Consider the following 22,611-nt stretch of genomic DNA (forward strand, 5'->3'; position numbering starts at 1 on the left):
AGCTCGAGGACAGTATTGGACCCATTTTCATAAAAGGAGCAGGTTTAGTAGACAATTTTTAACCACCACAAGAAATAAATGATTCTTTTTATTTATTCTTGTATTCTGTTCATTTTGTCTTATTTTGTTATTTATTAATTTGTTTATAAAATTAATAAATAATGAAGACAGTAAGTATTTATGGATAATTTTAATTAAGTGTATTTTGGCTTTAATTCTTCATCGCATCAAAGTTAGATTATTTCTCTCTACATGCCAGGAAGCCTTCCCAGTGTTGGAGAAAGTCATCCGGGGATTCCCTGTGGAGCAGGCTTGTTAATTTAGCCGTTGGGACAAGATCTTCAAATTTACTCATCCATATCTGTTTCGGGCATCAGTGGTCGTTTCCATCCCTGTGCTATTACCTTCCTAGCCACCGCTGTTGCATAAAAAAACAGTTCTCTTAAAAATTATGGCATATTTGGTGGCATGAAGCATAGTAACATAGATTTGGCAAGCATTGGAAATTTGTATTTCATGATGTTGTATTTCATGATGCTGGCGGCCTGGTACTATAGCCTTCGGGCCGCGGACCGGGGGTTGAGGACCCCTGGTCTAGAGGGAGTGTTTGGAATAGGAAGTAGATTTTTGTGAGGACTGTCATTTTTATTGCTGCCATCCTGGCCAACCATGAAAATTTTTGAGTGTTCCACTTGTCAAGATCCATCCTTATCAGGGACCAAACCTTATTGTCATTTTGCATTAATTTTTCGAGATTTTTGTCTAACTAAATGCCTAGATATTTGTTGGAATTTACCACACAACCTGTTGATGATTCCAATTGTTTTATTTGTGGGTCTTATTTTGTTTGGAGGATTTTCATTTTAGTTCTGTTAATTTTGTATCCCGATACTCATCCAAATTCTACTATACATTCCATGAGTTTGGGGATGGACTTTTCTGGTTCTTCCACAGCTAAAACAACATCATCTGCTTAACTACTTATTTTATATTCTTGATTTTCTGTTCTTATGCCTACTACTCCTTAGTCTCCTCTTATTTGATTAGCTAATACTTCTAGCGTTATATTGAAAAGAAGTGGCGATAATGGGCAGCCTTGTCTAGTGCCTTTATTTATTTATTTAGATAGATTCTTATGTTGCCATCCCATTCACTAAGGCTTTCTGTTTAGAATATATGGACTGTATCCATTTTGTAAAGTAATTGCCGTAGTCCATCTGTTGAAGAGTGGCATGAAGGAAATCCCACCAAACGTTATCAAAGGCCTTTTCTGCATTCAGAAAAAATAAGGCTACTTCTTTGTTTCTGGATTTTGCTAGTTTCATGGCATTTAATATGAAGCAAATATCTTTCATATGACTTCTCGGCATAAATCCAGTTTGGTCTGGATGGATCACATCTGATATACACTTTCTGAGCCTTTCCGCTAGTATCTTGGTGAATATTTTGTAGTCAACATTTAACAATGAGACTGGTCTGTATGATGGTGGATTTAGTGGATCCAGCCCTTCTTTGGGGAGCAATGTTATAAACGCTTCCTCCCACATATCAGGAAAAGTCTTATTTTCTTGACTGATCATTCCATTCATTATTTGTTATTGTGGTATGGCAATAACATGAAACATTTTTAATAATATACCACTGGAAGACCATCTGTGCTTGGTGCCTTGCCTATTTTTAAAGATTTTATTGCCTCTGTTATTTCCTGTATAGTGATCTTCTGATTTAGTACTTTTTGGTGTTCAGCTGTGAGTTTGTTGATTGGCACCTCTTGTAGAAATTTATCTAGATTCCTTTTTTTATATAAAGTTTTTTTTAATTAACAAAACATTGTTGAATCTTTTCTTCATTACTATATTCCTTGTCTCCAATTCTGATTGAGGGGATGTTTTTTTTCCTCAATCTCCTTTCTTAATTTTGATGATGCCGACCACTTCCCTGGCTTATCTGCCAGCTGAAAATTTTGTTGTCTCAAAGTTAGAAGTTTCTTCTTCATTTACTCGGCTTCTAGGATGTCCTTTTGCACTCTTAACATTTTGATTGACTTTAGCAAGGCTTTGGATGGATTATTTTGATGGCTGTCTTCCAGGATACGTATTTGATTGGTGATGTTTTGGACTTCTTCATTCTTTTTCTTTTTTAAAAATGAATTATAACTAATTAACCTGCCCCTTATAAAAGCTTTGCTCGCTTCCCATATTGTAGGTTTTACATCTGCTGTATTATTAAATTGAAAAACTTCATTTAGTTCGGTTTCACATTTTTCTGCTCTTATGTTGTCATCCAACAGGTATTCATTCATTTGCCATCTTTTTATTCCTTTCCTGTCATATCTCATTTCAACTTCTAGGGGTACATGATCAGCAAAGGTACATGGGGTTACTATAGAGGAGTTCCTGTGTTCTTACTAGAGGTTAACATTAAGCATGAAGAGAAGCCCTTGTCTTCAGTCCTTAAGATCTAAACAAGACTAGACTCCAAGGTAATGTCTAGCTTTGTTGTGAGTTTATTGTAATGACTGCAAGTGAACCAAAAGTTCAGACAGAGCACAAGGATGACTGACCTCTATTCTGTTCCCAAGGGACCTTGTGCTTTTGGTCGCATGCAATCATTACTACAAAGCTGAAGAAGTTTCACAAGGAAATTAACATCTTAGAGCCTAATTGTGTTTTAATGATATTAAAGACTGGAGACAGGCAAAAAGGGTTGCATTTACCTGTAACTGCTATTCGTTAAGGGGACTTCTATGGAGGTACACATGGGACTGTGCTTGGGCAGGCCTGGCATGGATAGGAGTTAGCAAGCTTTTAATAGATAGTTTTAGCTCCTAAAAGTGCTGCCCCATTCCTCACACAGGAGGCTGACTTTCCCACACAAAAATCAGGTGGTGTGGGAGGGGCTAGCACTCAGTTCTCACATCACCACTGTGGTAGAGTAATAGCAATAAGTAACTGAGAAGGCCACAGTGGGGAAGGAGGGAGGGATGTGTGCCTGCAGAGAAGTTCGCTTGATGACATAGATACTATTTCTTTAGGGGCCACTCATAGTTGAATGTAGTGTTCCAATTTAAATTGGAACCCCATTTAAATTGCTGTTGATATGAATCACTGATATAGTTACTGAGTGAGTTTTTTCCCAGAAGCCTTGGTGGCTTTCGGATAGTTTTAGTGAACCTGTGCCCCTCTGTTTAAGCAGTGCAGGCTTTCTTACCAAGGATTTCATGAAACTAGCATTTCTTGACAGCCCTGGAAAAATTTCCTGAATGGGTGGGTCTAAGTTTAAAAAACATTGTTACTAGGTGATATGATGGGCATGGAGAGGGAGCGGCCTTGAGTAGGCGTGTATACAGCTATATTTCCCAGCCATATTCTGCACAATTGTGCCACTTCTGGGGATTCTTGAAGCCTGAAGAATGTTTTAAGGGTTTCACAACAGTAAAAAAGTTGAGAAAGGCTGAAGTTCTTCGTAGCTGTAGTCTTTAACTACAATAACTTTTTGGCCCATGAGGTGATTTGAAAAGGAAGCAAGGACAAGTTTAATGGCCCTGTGTTCCAGCACATTAATCCATGGAGGTGCAAGTCTTGGCCCCGGAACACCTAGCCACAGTTATCCATGTGATGATCACTTCCACATTGAACTTCTGTAACTCGCTCTATGTGGGTCTGCCCTTTTCCTTGCTCCAGAGTACAGCAGCCAGGTATATCTGGCCTTAACCAGGGCCAGGACATTTTCTGTCCTGACCCCTACCTGGTGGAATATGCTTCCCGAACACACCCAGGCCCTGCTGGAGCAGAGCCTATAAAATGGAGCCCTTTAGTCTTTGGTTGGGCTAAAGTTAACATCTATCTATTTTTATGTCCCCACCTATCAATCTACTTCAATCTACTTATTCTTGGAAGAAGCCCCAGACCATAGCTTGACTTCTCAGACAATATCAATAGCTGCTCTGAAAATGAATTGTCACTAATATTTTTAAGCTATCTGCTAACCATTTTAAACTAATTTTAAATCCCAATTCCATTTGTACTCGTATTATCCAGCTTGATGGGAGGATGGTATAACCATATATCATTCTGTATACGGCCCTGAGCCAACTTGATGGGAGGATGGTATAAGACCTCTGTGCCTGTGTGCAACTGCCAGCTGGCACATTCCTTTCCACACCACTGGTCACCTCGGGCTTCGGTGACTGGCAAGGCGGCCAAACTGAGCCAAAGTGCACAACCATAAAATGAACCACAAGGACGCCAACAAGTCCAAGGTAGAATCATAGAGTTTGAAGGGGCCATACAAGCCATCTAGTCCAACTCCCTGCTCTATGCAGGATCAGCCCTAAGCATCCAAGAAACGTGTGTATCCAACCTTTGCTTGAAGACTGCCAGTGAGGGGGAGCTCACCACCTCCTTAGGCAGCCTATCCCACTGTTGAACTACTCTTGACTGTGAAAATTTTTTCCCTAATATCTAGCCTATATCGTTGTACTTGTAGTTTAAACACATTACTGCAGCCAATGGAAAAAGCATCCTGCCCTCCTCCAAGTGACAACCTTTCAGAGTCTTAAAGAGGGCTATCATGTCCCCTCTCAACCTCCTTTTCTCCAGGCTGAACATTCCCAAGTCCCTCAACCTATGTTCATAGGGCTTGGTCCCTTGGCTCCAGATCATCCTCATCGCTTTCCTCTGTACCCTTTCAATTTTATCTACGTCCTTGAAGTGAGGCCTCCAGAACTGCACACAGTACTCCAGGTGTGGTCTGACCAGTGCTGTATACAATGGGACTATGACATCTTGTGATTTTGATGTGATGCCCCTGCTGATACAGCCCAAAATGGCATTTGCCTTTTTTACCGCTGCATCACACTGCCTGCTCATGTTTAGTTTACAATCCACAAGTACCCCAAGGTCTCGTTCACACACAGTGTTACCTAGAAGCGTATCCCCCATCCAGTAGGCATGCTTTTCATTTTTCTGACCCAGATGCAGAACTTTATACTTACCTTTATTAAATTGCATCTTGTTCTCATTTGCCCATTTTTCCATTGTGTTCCATTGTATTCAGATCTCGCTGAACTCTGTCTGGAGCAGTGGACCCCAACCTTTTTCGGTCTGGGGACTGGTGGACAGCGGAGAGGGAGGCCTGGGGACCGGGGGGGGGGGGAGAGGGAGGCGCAGGCACCTGCCCCCACCACATGCCCATTTTCCCATTGTGTTCAGATCTCGTTGAACTCTGTTTCTATCTTCCGGAGTATTTGCCAGTCCTCCCAATTTGGTGTCATCTGCAAACTTAATTTTTAATTTTTGTCCCTGGCAAGCAACACACCTCTCAGGTTAGGGGGTTGGGCCCAGCCACATGATGATCCATTCCTCTTAGCAGAGAGTCTCCAATTACCAGTACTCTCCTTTTTTTTCTTCTCAACTCCATTTCCTTCTGTCCCCATGGCCTCTTCACTTTGTCTTAGACTTTGTTTTGAAACCTTTTCCCTCGTTGACACTTGCACCTCCTCTGCAAGGGCCAGAAATCTATTCTGGAGCTCCAAAGGCCCCGAGAACCGTCTCGCTCTACGCCGTTGAGTCTTTTTCCGAACTGTCTGCAGAGGCTCCGTGATGAGGTCAATCCCCTTATCCTCTTCAGGACTGGTTGTATCCTCTTTATTCTGAGTTGCACAGTTCTTGTCTATGAACTCCTCCCCGTTCTTAATTTGGGTCAGAGTATGCTGTCTTCTAATGAGCCTCTTGTGGCGCAGAGTGGTAAGGCAGCGATATGCTGTCTGGAGCTGTCTGCCCATGATGTTGGGAGTTTGATCCCAGCAGCTGGCTCAAGGTTGACTCAGCCTTCCATCCTTCCAAGGTCGGTAAAATGAGTACCCAGCTTGCTGGGGGGTAAGTGGTAATGACTGGGGAAGGCACTGGCAAACCACCCTGTATTGAGTCTGCCATGAAAACGCTAGAGGGCGTCACCCCAAGGGTCAGACATGACTCGGTGCTTGCACAGGGGGTACCTTTACCTTTACCTATGCTGTCTTCTAATCCCCTAATCATAGAACCATAGAATCATAGAGTTGGAAGGGGCCATACAGGCCATCTAGTCCAACCCCCTGCTCTACGCAGGATCAGCCCTAAGCATCCTAAAGCATCCAAGAAAAGTGTGTATCCAACCTTTGCTTGAAGACTGCCAGTGAGGGGGAGCTCACCACCTCCTTAGGCAGCCTATTCCACTGCTGAACTACTCTGACTGTGAAAAACTTTTTCCTGATATCTAGCCTATATCGTTGTACTTGTAGTTTAAACCCATTACTGCGTGACCTCTCCTCTGCAGCCAACGGAAACAGCATCCTGCCCTCCTCCAAGTGACAACCTTTCAAATACTTAAAGAGGGCTATCATGTCCCCTCTCAACCTCCTTTTCTCCAGGTTGAACATTCCCAAGTCCCTCAACCTATTTTCATAGGGCTTGGTCCCTTGGCCCCAGATCATCTTCATCGCTCTCCTCTGTACCCTTTCAATTTTATCTACGTCCTTCTTGAAGTGAGGCCTCCAGAACTGCACACAATACTCCAGGTATGGTCTGACCAGTGCCGTATACAATGGGACTATGACATCTTGTGATTTTTATGTGATGCCCCTGTTGATACAGCCCAAAATGGCATTTGCCTTTTTTAACGCTGCATCACACTGCCTGCTCATCTGTAGTTTACAATCCACAAGTACCCCAAGGTCTCGTTCACACACAGTGTTACCTAGAAGCATATCCCCCATCCAGTAGGCATGGCCATCCCTCTTAGCCTTCAAGATCACACACTAATTTCCCCCATTCTTCCTTCCAACCTTGGAGCCTAGTTATGTGGGAGATAAGTCTGACCTGACTTCATTCTGACTGCATTCCAAAAAGAAACATGCTGCATTCTCTGCCTGATAAGAACCAAAGTTCAGGAATGAGGCAAACCAATATGTAGAACTATAGGCAATTTCTAACAACTGTATGATCAGTTGTTGTTGTTGTTAGTTGCGAAGTCATGTCTGACCCATCGCGACCCCATGGACAATGATCCTCCAGGCCTTCCTGTCCTCTACCATTCCCCGGAGTCCATTTACGTTCGCACCGACTGCTTCAGTGACTCTATCCAGCCACCTCATTCTCTGTCGTCCCCTTCTTCTTTTGCCCTCAATCGCTCCCACCGGCTATTTATATATAAAAATTGTTTGATTAGAGTATAAGGAATCAACCACTGAAGAAAAATTGTGAAAATGGAGTATATCTAGAAACCGTTTTGGTTGGTCCTTAAAAAATTATTGATACATAAAATTTATTGTACCAATTGCTTTGGAAAGGTTCTTTTTTTCTCTGTATATGTTTTGAACCTTTCTTCCTTTTTCGTATTGTGACTTCCTTGGATCACCAAATTGTCCTCCAGATGTTTGCAGATCGCTCTCTTTAATATCTGCTCCATTATCTTCCCCACAACAGAGGTCAGACTCACTGGCCTGTAGTTTCCCGGGTCATCCTTCCTCCCTTTTTTGAAGATCGGAATAACATTTGCTCTCTTCCAGTCCTCCGGGACATCTCCAGGTAATTGACAAGGTGGATTGCTAGGCAGCTCAGGAAACAGCTCCCAGGAGCCAGGCGCCCAAGTAAGGATATATGAAATGTCCCTTTGTTCTAAGACAGGAAACTACCACATTCGTATATTTCTTGGGTGTTGATGCCAGCCCAAAAATAATTATTTATTCACATTTATATACCCGCCTCCCCAAAGGCTCAGGGCGGTTTACATAGAACTGAAAACTATACAGGAAACATTACATATAACTAATTATAACATTAGCTTTAGGATGCTTTGGGCTGATCCTGTGTTGAGCAGGGGGGTTGGACTAGATGGCCTGTATGGCCCCTTCCAACTCTATGATTCTATGATTAATATTATTAACTGATAATAACAGTAACTGTATAACATTAAATAACTAGATTTAAAGCCCATTTCACATTCAAATGAAATGGGCGCTAGATGGCATAGGGGAACCCCCCCCTCCCAAACCCCAAAGGCCCACCCCCCACCCATGGCTCTCTGGAGCCTTCTCCCGGCCACCGGAGCAGCCTCGCTGCGCCTGCAACGCGGCGATGCCGCTCCGGCGTCCGGGAGAAGGCGGCGCGGCCCACCCCCCACCTGTGGCTGTCTGGACCAGCCGGCTCATTGTGCCTGACCTCAGCCAAATGCTTGGTGGAGGAGCTCCCTTTTGCACACCCTGCGGAACTGCTTTAGCTCTGTCAGGGCCCTGATCCCTTCTGGGAGCTCATTCCACCAGGTGGGGGCCTTGAAGGTAATTGCCAGAAACTTTAGTCTGATCTGGAATTCAACTGGCAACCATTGCAGTTGATGGAGAAATCCAGTCTGGAGGTGACCGTAGTATGTATCACTGTGCCTAGGTGTTCTGGGGCCAGGTAAGACATTAGTGGCTTGGCTTGGCAGGAATCCCACCATGAGGGACTGCCTATTGCCTTATACACCCCGCAGGGCCTTGCACTCTGCGGGGGCTAACCTATTGGTCATTCCCGGCCCCAAGGAAGCTTGCCTGGCCTCGACTAGGCCCAGGGCCTTTTCAGTCCTGGTCCCGACCTGGTGGAATGAGCTCCCAGAAGAGCTGTGGGCCCTGCGGGAACTTTCAACTTTCAGGGCCTGCAAGACGGAGCTCTTCCGCCAGGCTTTTGGTTGAGGCCGGGCAGCAAGGGAGATCTGTCCCCCCTCTCACAAATGTGGCGGGTGCATGTGCCATCAGCCCCCCCCCTTTTTTTTCCTTTAGTGGGGTTATGGAAATTGGGCTAGTTGCATGAACCTGGCCGACATTCTTGTCTTGCCTTGTTGTGATTGGTGTACTGTGTTTTATTGTTCTTGTTACTGTTTTTAGGGGATTGATTTTATGTGACCCGCCTCGAGCCTCTGGGGGGAGGCGGGATATAAATTAAATAATAATAATAATAATAATAATAATAATAATAATAATAATAATAATAATAATAATAATAATAATAATAATAAAAATAAACAACTGGGTTGAATAATATGAAAGTATGCATCTTTCAATTCTAAAATTGCAAACCACAATCCTTTGCACAACAAAGGAAGAGTGGTAAGCGGCAGAAATGCTGTCTGAAGCTGTCTGTCCATGAGTTTGGGAGTTCGATCCCAACAGCCGGCTCAAGGTTGTCTAGCCTTCCATCTTTCACAGGTCGGTAAAATGAGTACCCAGCTTGCTGGGGGGTAAAATGGTAATGACTGGGAATGGCACTGGCAAGGCCACCCTGTATTGAGTCTGCCAAGAAAACGCTGGAGGGCGTCACCCCAAGGGTCAGACATGACCTGTGCTTGCACAGGGGATACTTTTACCTTTACCATAATATAATGACAAAAGCACAATTTGTCTCCAACTTGTTCTGCTAGACCAACCTGGATTCCTTCTTTGATCAAGTGATGAGCTAATTAGACAATGAAAACTCCGTTGATGTTGTTTGCCTGGATTTCAATAAGGCTTTTGAAAAGGTCCCCCATGGTATTCCAATGGGTAAACTGGAGGGCTGTAGACTGGATTTTCAGATGGTTAGGTGGATAGGGAACTGACTAGATTGTCAGTGGTATTTTGTCAGATTGGAGGGAAGTGAGCAGCAGGGCACCACAGGTCTTGCTACTGGGAATGGTACTTCTGAACTGGGTAGAAGGACTCCTCATTCAATATGCAGACAACACCAAACTGGGAGGAGTTGCAACCACCCCAGAAGATATTCAATGAGATCTGAACATGCTGGAAAAGTGGGTAAATTAGAAAAAAATACAATTCATTTGCAGATAACACTAAACTTGGAGTGGTAGCAAACACACCAGAAGACAATCAGAATACAAGATGACCTTGAAAGGCTAGAAAACTGGGCTAAAAATAAATTTCTATAGTGATGAATGCAAAGTTTTTCATTTACATAGAAAAACTGATATGTTTCACTATATGATGGGTGAGGCTTGACTTGGCAGTAGTATGTGTGAAAAGGATCTGGGGGTCTCGGTAGACCATGCACTAAACATGAGTCGGCGGTGTGACTCAGTGGTTAAAACAACAAATGGGATTTGGGGCTATATTAAAAGAAGTATACTGTCCAGATCATGCAAGCTGATGCTTTACTCCACTCTGGTATAGAACCATAGAATCACACAGTTGGAAGGGACCTGTAGACCATGCACTAAACATGAGTCAGCGGTGTGACTCAGTGGTTAAAACAATAAATGGGATTTGGGGCTGTATTAGGGATTTGGGGCTGGTATAGAACCATAGAATCACACAGTTGGAAGGGACCTGTATGGCCCCTTCCAACTCTATGATTCTATGACCTCCAAGGTCATCAACCCCCCGCACAATGCAGGAACTCACAACTACCTGCCTACCCACAGTGACCCAAATTTCATGCCCAAGTGATCCCCCCACCGAAAATCTCCAGAATTCAGCCTGGCCTGGAGAGAATTCACCTATCATCCCACAGTGGCAATCAGCAATTCCCTGGATGTGTAGGGAAGGTCCATAAGAGACAAACACTGACACATCCCCTCCTGCCCACCCACTCACTATCTGCCTAAGTTCATAAAATCAGCATTTCTGTCAGACGACTATTTAGCCTCTGCTTAAATACTTCCAAAAGAGGAGAATCCACCATCCAAGGAAGCCTGTTCCACTGAGGAACCATTCTGTCGGAACTTCTTCCGGATGTTTAGCTGAAAATTCCTTTGAATTAATTTCAACCCATTGGTTCTGATCCAACCCTCTGGGGCACAAGAAACAACTCTGCTCCATCTTCTATATAGCAGACCTTCGAGTGTTTGAAGATGGTTCTCATATCACCTCTTAGTTGCTTTCTCTGCAAGCTAAACAGTCTAAGCTCCCTCAACCTTTCCTCATACAACTTAGTCTCCAAACCCCTCACCAGCTTCATAGCCGTCCTCTGGACACACTCCAGTTGTGGTGCCCAAAAGTGAACACAGCCCTCCAAGTGAGGTCTTACTAGAGCGGAGTAAAGCCGTAACATCACCTCATGTGATCTGTACACTATACTTCTTTTATTGCAGTTCAAAATCCCATTTGCCTTTTACCTACCGAATCACACAGCTGACTCATGTTCAGCGTCTGGTCTACTAAGACCCCCAGATCTTTGTCTTTGGCTAAGTAGAAATACATCTGTGCCCCTTTCAGCTTCTATGCCTAGGTAGCTGCTGATATCACTTTGTTGCTTAATTTTTATTTATTAAATTTCTAATCTGCAAAATGCCCCACAGTCAGCTAACAAGGGTGCACTAGATATTCTAGCAGGACTGGGGGGGGGGGGGCATTGATCTTGCTAACCTCAACCAAAGACCTGGTGGAAGAGCTCAGTTTTATAGGCCCTGTGGAATTCTGCCAGCTCTGTCAGGGTCTACAGTTCTCCCAGGAGGTCATTCCACCAGGTCGGAGCCAGGTCCGAAAAGGCCCTGGCCTATTTCAAGGCCAGGCTTATTTCTCTGGGGCCAGGGACCACTAACAGATTAGCATCTGCAGAGTGAAGTGCCCTGCGGGGGCATTACCAGTCAAGCAGCCCCTCAGATAGGCTGGGCCCAAGCTGCAGATGGCCTTAAACCAATGGAAACATTCCAGTGGGAAAAGTTTAGTGGGGAATGTTAGCATGTGTGGGGAGGAGGAAGGAAATCACCAGGAAACGTTGGCAAATGCGGGAAAGGAAGGAGGGGAGGAAAATAGAAAAAAACACCTTTGTCCAAACACCCACTCAACCCAAACTGTCCACCCCAATCAATTCAATTGCCTATGCTCCCTCCAACCCAACCCAACCTGATTACCCCCTTTTTTAACCTTTATAAACTCAACTACCTGCCCTCTGTCCAACCAAACCCTGATTGATTGCTCCCAATCTACTCCAAACTGATAGCCCTCCCCCCCTTTTTCTTAACTCCATTCAATCCAACTGTTCAACCCAACCCAAATTGACTGCCCCCGAATTTGCCCCTCAATCTGCAGCAAACTGATTGCCCCCCTTTGACTGAAAGCAATTAACCTAACTCCTACCCACATCAATTTTCCCAATCGAGTTCTCAATCGATTCAATGGTTCACCCCCAGTCTAACCCAACCCAAAGTGACTACCCCAGTCTGCTTCAGATCGATTGCCCTAATCAACATTGCTTCCCCCAATTAATTCTAACCACAAACCCCACACACAATATGACCTAACACTAACCAAATGCACACCTGGACTGGGCAACCCTGAGATGCCACATCTGGCGATTGGGGCTACCCCTCCAGAAACAAACTTCACACAACAAATCACACTACATACAATGAACAACTGGAATGGGTAGCCCTGAGATGTCATCAACAGCAATTGGGGCTACCCCTCAAACTCTCGTGTCATGCTTTGGTGGATTTAGGTGCCCTGTATGACTTGTCAATTTGATTTGAACGCTGCCTAGAGAACTTGTTGGGGTAGCCTCCCCTTCTCCCTTAGGTATGAACATCGCCCCAGGAACCTCTTCTATAGTTAGATGTGCCTCAGAAATGTGTACTCTTTGTGGAAGGAGGAGCATTGCTTTCTAACCTACCAGGCATGGCCTTGTCCCTGGTTTCTGTGAGGGTGCTATCTAGATGTTCCCCAAATAACTGTTTCCCTAGGGAGGGGCAGGCTGTTATGATTGTCTTAGATGGGTAATATGCAGTCCATGCAGTCAGCCATGGGAGACACCTGGATCCTGTGTCAGAAGCTGGAGCTCTGGCTGACAGCCACTGTATTCAGGGTGGCAACAGCTGAAAAGGAAATACCCTCAACATCTTCTATGCACCTTCTCTGCACCAGGCTACGCACGTTCTGTTGATGATCAAAGATGTAGTGGCCGCCTTAACAGATGTGGCCTAAGTCTCAGGAGTACATCTCTAGATAGCATCCAACTTCCTGTCTGTAGCATCACAAAGAGATCCCTCTCTGGAAAGGAGGCCGCCTGACTGCAGAGCCACCATGGGAGCCTCGATTAATGGCACCTGCAGGAGAGAGTCATAAAATCATAGAGTTGGAAGGGGCCATACAGGCCATCTAGTCCAACCCCCTACTCAACGCAGGATCAGCCCTAAGCATCCTAAAGCATCCAAGAAAAGTGTGTATCCAACCTTTGCTTGAAGACTGCCAGTGAGGGGGAGCTCACCACCTCCTTAGGCATCCTATTCCACTGCTGAACTACTCTGACTGTGATTTTTTCCCCCCTGATATCTAGCCTATGTTGTTGTACTTGTAGTTTAAACCCATTACTGCGTGTAGAGTCTCCCTAAAGCTTTTAAAATAAAGGTTGGGGGCTGCTTATTAACTAATGGTCTCTCCCATTCAGTTATTTATTTATTTATGTATTTATTTATTTATATTTATATACCGCCCTCCCCCAAAGGCTCAGGGCGGTGAACAGGGAACAGGTACAGATAACATAAGGAAACACATGTGACAACAGCAATAACAATACGGCAATAATAACTTCAACACGATAATAGCAGTAATAATAAGATAGAGCTGCATTCAAAGACCTCAGGTATTGGGAAGGTTTCCTGAGACAACTCTGTTTTTGGGAAGTACTCCCCTTTTCATTTAGGGACATCTCTTTTCTTTTTTCCTTCTGATTGTTCCTTATCCTGAACAGGATCGTTTAAATCCAACAACCCTAGGACTTTAACTAAAATATACCGTATTTGCCGGCGTATAAAACAACTGGGCGTGTAAGACAACCCCCCAACATTTCCCCTCAAAATATAGAGTTTGTTACATTACATTATATTACTATGGGCCAATATGGGCATCTATGTCTATCCCAACTGAAGTGCACCCGGCGTATAGGACGACCCCCCCACTTGGAGGCATGTTTTTCAAGGGGGGAAAGTAGTCTTATACGCCAGCAAATCCTGTAATTAAAGTCTTCTGACTTTAAAAAGCATTCAGTTTGCTCAGGCACTCTGATAGGTTCTACTTCCTCTTAATCAGTGAAGGCAGCATCGTCTCCAGATCTAATAGATTTTTATTTCTCTTCCTCTAAAGATGTATATCTATTGGGACTTAAACATGCCCTTTTTTGTGCTGCCTTTGTGGGCCAGTTTGGAAGACTCTCCCTTGGTAGATTGTTATATGCCTTAGCATTCCTTTCTTTATCATAGGCTCTTGGCAGCTCTGATTAATAATTTAAAAAAATCTACAAGTAAGTCTGCATAGGCTGGTCCCCACCCTGCCCCATAGAGCCACCCATTGAAAATGAAGGCGGACTTATCTGGTCTGACGTCTTGGACTTGGAGCTGCTAATATAGCCGCCACCCTGTGTGAGCTCAATAGGAGAGTCAGCAGAGGCTACAGCATGGCCTCCAGTGACCACTGAGGACTTACCCTGTTTGCTGCTGCAATTACACTCCGAGGACTCTTTTTGCGAAGTCTGCATCATCGACGTCCCAAATGAAGCCCAGACTATGAAATCTTGAAGGCAAACTAAACGATACTCATATATGATGAAGCTAGATTCAGATGAGTAGCAGGATTGGCATAGAATCATAGAATAATAGAGTTGGAAGGGACCTCATGGGTCATCTAGTCCAACCCCCTGCACTACACAGGACACTCACATCCCAATCGCTTGTCTACTGTAACCTGCCACCTCCTTGGGCCTTCACAGAATCAGCCTCTCTCCGTCAGATGGCTATCTAGCCTCTGTTTAAAAATTTCCAAAGATGGAGAACCCACCACCTCCCAAGGAAGCCTTTTCCACTGAGAAACCGCTCTAACTGTCAGGAACTTCTTCCTAATTTTTAGATGGAATTTCTTTTGAATTACTTTAATCCCTTTTTGCACATGCCAAGACAAGACTCCCCCATCTTATATTGGTGTATTTGGTTTTTCTTACCTCAATACAATACAATACAATACATTTAATGGTATTCACGATATAAAACAATATACAAATCAGTTCTGTCATACAAGTCTAAAAAACTGTGAGGAAAGTTATAACAGGCAAGGGAGCAGCGAATACAAAAAGATGACGCCAGTGACGTTTACTTCTTTACCCTATGGGTCATTACTATAGATAAAAACTTGGCTACCCGTTCAGTGGTCTCCGTGCAATTATCGATAAGCAGCAATTCAAGAGCCCTGCCATCTGAAACATTAGGGAAGGGTAGAAGTGGGGAGATCAAGTCAGAATGTTTGTTGTTATACAACTCACATCGCAGAATGATATGCAAACTGAGTCTGGTTCTGTATGGCAATACCTGCAAATTCTTTCATTGCGGGGAATTCTCTTATACCTGTCTTCAACCATTGCAGAAGGAAATACATTGAGTCTGGCTAACATAAATGCTTTGCGTTTTGAAGGTATTATAAGGTTGGAAAAATAGTGTGCCATAGTGTTTGAGGTATAGGATAGATTATCTGGAGATCAATATCCTGGATTCTTCTTTGGATAGTTTGAAAAATATGATCCTCTCCAGAGTTAGCTAAAGAATCAAGGTCAATGCCTATGGATTTAATTTTAGAGGCAATGACCTGAGACCATTTAGAAGTATAATGGTCAGATGGAAGAAGTGCAAGGAGACTATTTGGCGGAGGGCTAAAGAAAAGATGGAGCCAGTATTTGATGGATCAAATCCACGCACGTGATTCGATAGTGTGTAGACCCAGCTCAGCACATAAAGTCAAATAGGTTACCGAATTCGGTAAGCCTAAAATTCTGCGGTAAAAGGCCCGGAGACATACAGTAGTAGGGGCCACCCCGGAGCTGGTTTGTGCTGTAGAATCATAGAATGATAGAATCATAGAGTTGGAAGGGGCCATACAGGCCATCTAGTCCAACCCCCTGCTCAACGCAGGATTCGCCCTAAGCATCCTAAAGCATCCAAGAAAAGTGTGTATCCAACCTTTGCTTGAAGACTTCCAGTGAGGGGGAGCTCACCACCTCCTTAGGCAGCCTATTCCACTGCTGAACTACTTTGACTGTGAAAAACTTTTTCCTGATATCTAGCCTATATCGTTGTACTTGAAGTTTAAACCCATTACTGCGTGTCCTCTCCTCTGCAGCCAGCAGAAACAGCATCCTGCCCTCCTCCAAGTGACAACCTTTCAAATACTTAAAGAGGGCTATCATGTCCCCTCTCAACCTCCTTTTCTCCAGGCTGAACATTCCCAAGTCCCTCAACCTATCTTCATAGGGCTTGGTCCCTTGGCCCCAGATCATCTTCGTCGCTCTCCTCTGTACCCTTTCAATTTTATCTACGTCCTTCTTGAAGTGAGGCCTCCAGAACTGCACACAGTACTCCAGGTGTGGTCTGACCAGTGCCGTATACAATGGGACTATGACATCTTGTGACTTTGATGTGATGCCTCTGTTGGTACAGCCCAAAATGGCATTTGCCTTTTTTACCGCTGCATCACACTGCCTGCTCATGTTTAGTTTACAATCCACAAGTACCCCAAGGTCTCGTTCACACACAGTGCTACCTAGAAGCGTATCCCCCATCCAGTAGGCATGCTTTTCATTTTTCTGACCCAGATGCAGAACTTTACACTTATCTTTATTAAATTGCATCTTGTTCTCATTTGCCCATTTTTCCATTGTGTTCAGATCTCGTTGAACTCTGTCTCTATCTTCCGGAGTATTTGCCAGTCCTCCCAATTTGGTGTCATCTGCAAACTTGATGAGTAGTCCCTCCACCCCCTCATCTAGATCATTAATAAATATGTTAAAAAGTACCGGGCCGAGCACCGAGCCCTGAGGTACCCCACTACTCACCTCTCTCCAGTTTGATGAAACACCATTGACAACAACTCTTTGAGTGCGGTTCTCTAACCAATTCCCTATCCACCTAACTATCTGAAAATCCAGATTGCAGTCCTTCAACGTATCCATCTGAACATCATGGGGAACCTTGTCAAAAGCTTTACTAAAATCCAAGTAAATGACATCAACCGAATTTCCCCGATCCAGCAAACCTGTTACTTGGTCAAAAAAGGAAACCAGGTTGGTCTGGCAGGACCTGTTGGAGACAAATCCATGCTGACTTCCTTGGATCACCAAATTGTCCTCCAGATGTGGGCAGATCGCTCCCTTTAATATCTGCTCCATTATCTTCCCCACAACAGAGGTCAGACTCACTGGTCTGTAGTTTCCTGGGTCATCCTTCCTCCCTTTTTTGAAGATCGGAATAACGTTTGCTCTTTTCCAGTCCTCCGAGACATCTCCAGTCCTTAAAGAGGTTCCGAAGATGATGGACAAGGGCTGTGCAAGTTCTCTGGAAAGTTCTTTGATTACTCTCGGGTGCATTTCATCCGGACCAGGGGATTTGAACTCATCCAGTGCAGCTAAATGCCTCTCGACAACTTCTCTATCCATGTTAACCTGCCACCCAGACACTATCCTTTGGCTACAGCCATCTCTAGATGTGCCTAAACACTTTGACCTGTGGGAAAAAACTGATGTAATATAGGCACTAAGCCTTTCTGCTTTCTCTGCATCTTTCGTTAGAGTTTGTCCATCTGCACCCAACAGTGGGCCTATTGCCTCCTTGACTTTACGTTTGCTCCTCACATAACTGAAAAATCTTTTCTTGTTACAATGGGCTTCCCTGGCCAATCTTAGCTCACTCTCAGCTTTGGTTAGTAACTCTCTCCAACTGAATACCCAATTCCTTGACCCATGCCCCCCGCTTGCTCAAGCCTTTCTTTTAAAATCCAAACATTTCCAGCTCATAATAGTGAACATTTATCTTCCTCCAACCCCTTGTGCAAATACTCTTAAATCTCACTGGAATTCCTTGACTGTCTACCTACCTAAATGCAGAACTTTACATTTGTACCTTCATTTTATTCAGTTTAGCCTACTTCTTGAGCCTATCAAGATCATTCTGTTGCTGTCTTCAGTTGTGTTTGCTACCCCTCCCAGTTTAATATCATCTGCAAATTTAATAAGTATCCCCTTCTACATGAAGCAGAAGAACAAAACTTGAATCCTGTGGCACAAAGTTTTATTCAATGAATGAGCTTTCAGATACTTTGTTATCTGATTAAAGTTTATACCTCAAATAAGACATTGTTGGTCTTAATAATGGCACTGGAACTCAAACTTTATACAATGAAACACAATAAAAAGTCCAGTCACACCTTTAAGACCAACAAAGATTTATTCAAAGCGTGAGCTTTCAAGTGCATGCAGTCTTCCTCAGACAACACACAATGGAACAGGGATCATGAAAGTACAGATATAAGGGATTGGTTAGATTGGGAGGGCTGTGGATGGGATTTTTCTGGGGTTGGGAGGGTAGTGGGTGGGGCGGTTAGTTTAGGCAGAGTAGTTTAGTTATATTAGATAAGACCTGCTCTTGGGTCTTATCATGGTAGGGAGTGAGGCTGAGAGAAGGGAGAACCGGCCTGGAATGTAGATCCCAATAGTGTTGGGCCAAGGCAACTATAGCGGTGGGAGGAGGTTCAATAATGGGGCAGCGACGGAGTCGACTGAAGATGGCGCCGTAAAAGCTGGACTTCTGTTCAGCTCTTAAGCCATGCCGAGGGTCAGGAGCATCTGCACCTGGCTGACCTGAGCAGATACGCAAATCTGCTTGCCGGTCGCCCCAGGAACCGGGAAAGGCATCCTGAGGGTCCTACAGATCCATGGGGAGGTAGGGATACCGAGCTCCCCGGATCAACAGCGGCGTGTGCTCAAGGTCACGATGGCGCCCTTGTCGCAAACAACTTTCTAAGCTTGAAACGACCAGCTGACCCCACATTTTTCCCAGACCATCTTTTACCAGATTGACAGGAGCGCTGACAGAAGCTGAAGTTTACAACAGTAAGGATTGAAAGCTTTCTGGCTTTTCCCTTTCTTTTCCCATAAGCTCTCCCCCCCCTCCTCAACCAATTTACAAGTGAATTCCCTCTTTCGTCGAGTGAGAGACTCCCAGCTAATTATACCCACTAACCAAACAAAGAGAGAGCTTTGAAGTGTTGTCGGTGAAAGTTCAGTGGGGGTAGCTGACTTGTTACGGAGATCGACAAACTGATAATTTGGGATCGCTCGTGCTCCCGCGGGACCTCACGAGACTTTCTGTTTATAATTTGTGACTGCCTAGAACTATGGAAAAATTAACTAAGGCACAGCTTTTCCATTTGTTATGCGAAGGGAACTCAAAGATACTGAAAGCAGTCAATAAGCTGGAAAAGGAAATCCGTGGGATTAAGGGGGAGCTTTTGGACGGAGCCGACGGTCATGAGAGAGCAGCTGACATAGCTCAGCCAATAATAAATCAAATGAAAATTCAATGTTTGGAAGTAAATCAACAGGAGGGGGAGAGAGCTAGGGATGTAAAAACCCAAAGTACCTTTGAAGAACCTGGGAAAACAGATTCAAGGAAGGAAAGCACCGAAAACCTGGAAATCTATTCAGAGCAGGAAGTGATTTGGATCAGCAAAATAAAAAGAGTCTATTCAAAAGCAACAGCACCCAGGAAGCTATCAGGAGATATTCCTGTGCGACCAGAGGAAGAGATCCAGATTGATGAAGTATACAGAGCCTACTCAAAGGCGACTGCAAGCAAGAATCAAGTAAGAGATGAGTTGAACAATGGAGTATTCTCCTGGTTTCCTGTGGGAAAGACAGCAGCAGTAACTTTTAGGACAGGACCAATATATGAAGGGAACTGACTTTATATCATCTAAGACAATAATAGAATATATCCTTTTAATAGATTATACTCTCATATATATTAACAACTACTCTGCTAAGAAAGATAGTAATAACTCCTAGATCAGGATCAATATGTGATGGGAATTGAATATGTATGTTAACATGTATGCTAAAAGAGGATGACAAACTATACTTCATAGGTATTAACAAGACGGCAGTAGTAACTCCTAGGTCAGGGCCAATTTATGAAGGGGACTGACCTTATATCATTTAAGATAATAATAATAATAATTATTATTATTATTATTAGATTTATTTCCCGCCTCTCCCGATAGGCTCGAGGCGGGTCACAACAACCAATCCCATTAAAATTCCCATTAAAACATCAATCTACTAACATGGTGGCTAAAAATCCCATCCCTCCCCCAATTATTAAGAGGTGAAGAGGAAAGGATAAGGGAGTAGCGTACACTCCAACTCCTAGGGGGGGAGCGATGTCCCTGATTTGCTGACCCCAGCCTCAACCATAGACCTGGTGGAAGAGCTCCGTTTTACAGGCCCTGCGGAAAGCTGACAAATCCCGCAGGGCCCGCAGATCACCCGGGAGCTCATTCCACCAGGTAGGGGCCAGGACTGAAAAAGCCCTAGCCCTGGTCGAGGCTAGGCGCGATTCCTTCGGGCCGGGGACGATCAACAGGTTCTCACCCACAGAGCGTAAGGCCCTGCGGGGGGCATAGAGCGGTAGGCGGTCCCTCAGGTATGTGGGTCCCAACCCGCGTATGGCCTTGAAGGTTAAAACCAAAACCTTGAACCAGATCCGGGCAGCAATTGGCAGCCAATGCAGCTGCCTCAGCACCGGCTGGATGTGGGCCCTCCAAGATGTTCCAGTGAGGACCCTGGCAGCTGCATTTTGTACCAGCTGTAATTTCCGGATCAGGGACAAGGGTAGGCCTGCGTAGAGCGAGTTACAGAAATCTATTCTGGAGGTGACTGTCGCATGGATCACTGTGGCCAAGTGGTCAGGGACAGGTAGGGCGCTAGTAGCCGGGCCTGGCGAAGGTAGAAAAATGCCTGGCCCGCTACTCTCTTGACCTGAGCCTCCATAGTCAGGGAGGCATCAATGGTCACACCCAAATTCCTAGCTTGGGGCACGATGGTAAGTTGCACCCCTGCTAGGGTGGGTAAACGCGTTACCTGTTCCCGCCCCTTTCCCCCCAGCCACAGGACCTCCGTCTTGGAGGGGTTGAGTTTCAGGCAACTCTGCTCGAACCATTCTGTCACTGCTTCCAAACATCTGGCAAATGGTTCCGGGGGGGGAGTTCGGGTGACCGTCCATTAGGAGATAGAGCTGGGTGTCATCAGCGTACTGATGGCAACCCAGCCCAAAGCTCCGTACCAGCTGGGCCAGAGGGCGCATAAAGATGTTAAACAATGTGGGGGAGAGGACCGCACCCTGAGGGACCCCGCAAGGGAGTCTATAGGGCCGCGAGAGCTCTTCCCCCACAGCAACCCTCTGGGACCGGTTCTGGAGGAAGGAGCGTATCCAGCGCAAGGCTGTACCCCGTATCCCCGTGCCGGCCAGGTGATGGACCAACAGCTCGTGGTCCACGATGTCAAAGGCCGCCGATAGGTCTAAAAGGATCAACACGGCTGACCCGCCTCTATCCAGCTGGCGACGGAGGTCATCCAGCAGAGCGACCAAAACCATCTCCACCCCATGGCCAGGGCGGAAGCCAGACTGATATGGATCAAGTGCTGAAGTTTCCTCCAAGAAAGCCAGGAGCTGGTCCGCTGCCGCCCTCTCCACCACCTTGCCCAGGAACGCTAAATGCGACACTGGGCAGTAGTTAACAGGGTCCAGCGGGTCCAGCGATGGTTTCTTCAGGAGAGGGCGGACCACCGCCTCCTTGAGCCGCTCAGGAAACTCTCCCGTACTCAGGGAGGAGTTGATGTCTCTGAGCTGGCCTCCTATCTTCTGGCCACCTCCCTTGAGGAGCCAAGAAGGACAGGGGTTGAGGAGGCAGGTGGTCGCCCTGACTGAACCTAGCAACTTGTCCACTTCAGAAGAAGAGAGCCGCCTGAAGCCATCAAACCTCACTACCAATGGCGGCCAACAGGTCTCCAGTTTATTCGCTGTATTAATTGTGGCGGGAAGGTCGCGGCGGAGTGGCAAGACTTTATCCGCAAAATAGCTCGCAAATGCCTCGCAGCCGATTTCCAATTGTCTAGTGTTTTGGCGCCCCTCAAGGGCGGTAAGTGATCTAACTATCCTGAATAATTGGGCCGGGCGAGAGCTTGCGGACGCGATTTCCGTGGCAAAAAACTCACATTTAGCCACTTTCACCGCCATCTCATACGCCCTCATAAGCGTGCGATAAGATGTTCTTGTAGCCTCGTCACGAGTCTTCCGCCACACTTGCTCCAGTCGTCTCACTTCCCTTTTCTTCTCCCGGAGCACCCCCGTGTACCAGGGGGCCCGTTTGAGTCGAGGGCAGAGAGGACGTTTAGGGGTGATCTCATCTATAGCGGCCGTCAGGCGGGACTGCCAGTCCCCCACCATGGCCGCAAGTGAGTCGCCAGGAGGCATCGGGTCCCGCAGAGCATTCTGGAAACCGAGCGGATCCATGAGTCTCCGCGGGCGGGCAAAAATACGCCCGCCGCCCAATAACAGAATATATTCTTATAACAGATCATATTCTCATATGTATTAACAATCACTTTGCTAAGAAAAATGGTAAAAACTTCTAGATTAGGAATAATATGTGATGGGAACTGAATATGTATGTTAAAAGAGATGGCAAACCATATTAGCTGGTCGTTTTTTTCTTAATTTTTCTGTAAATGCTTTATATAATAATAAATAATAAAACTATAAAAAAAAATAATAATGGGGCAGCGACGTACATAG

Source organism: Paroedura picta, chromosome 7, assembly GCF_049243985.1.
Source record: "Paroedura picta isolate Pp20150507F chromosome 7, Ppicta_v3.0, whole genome shotgun sequence".
Lineage (NCBI taxonomy): Eukaryota > Metazoa > Chordata > Lepidosauria > Squamata > Gekkonidae > Paroedura > Paroedura picta.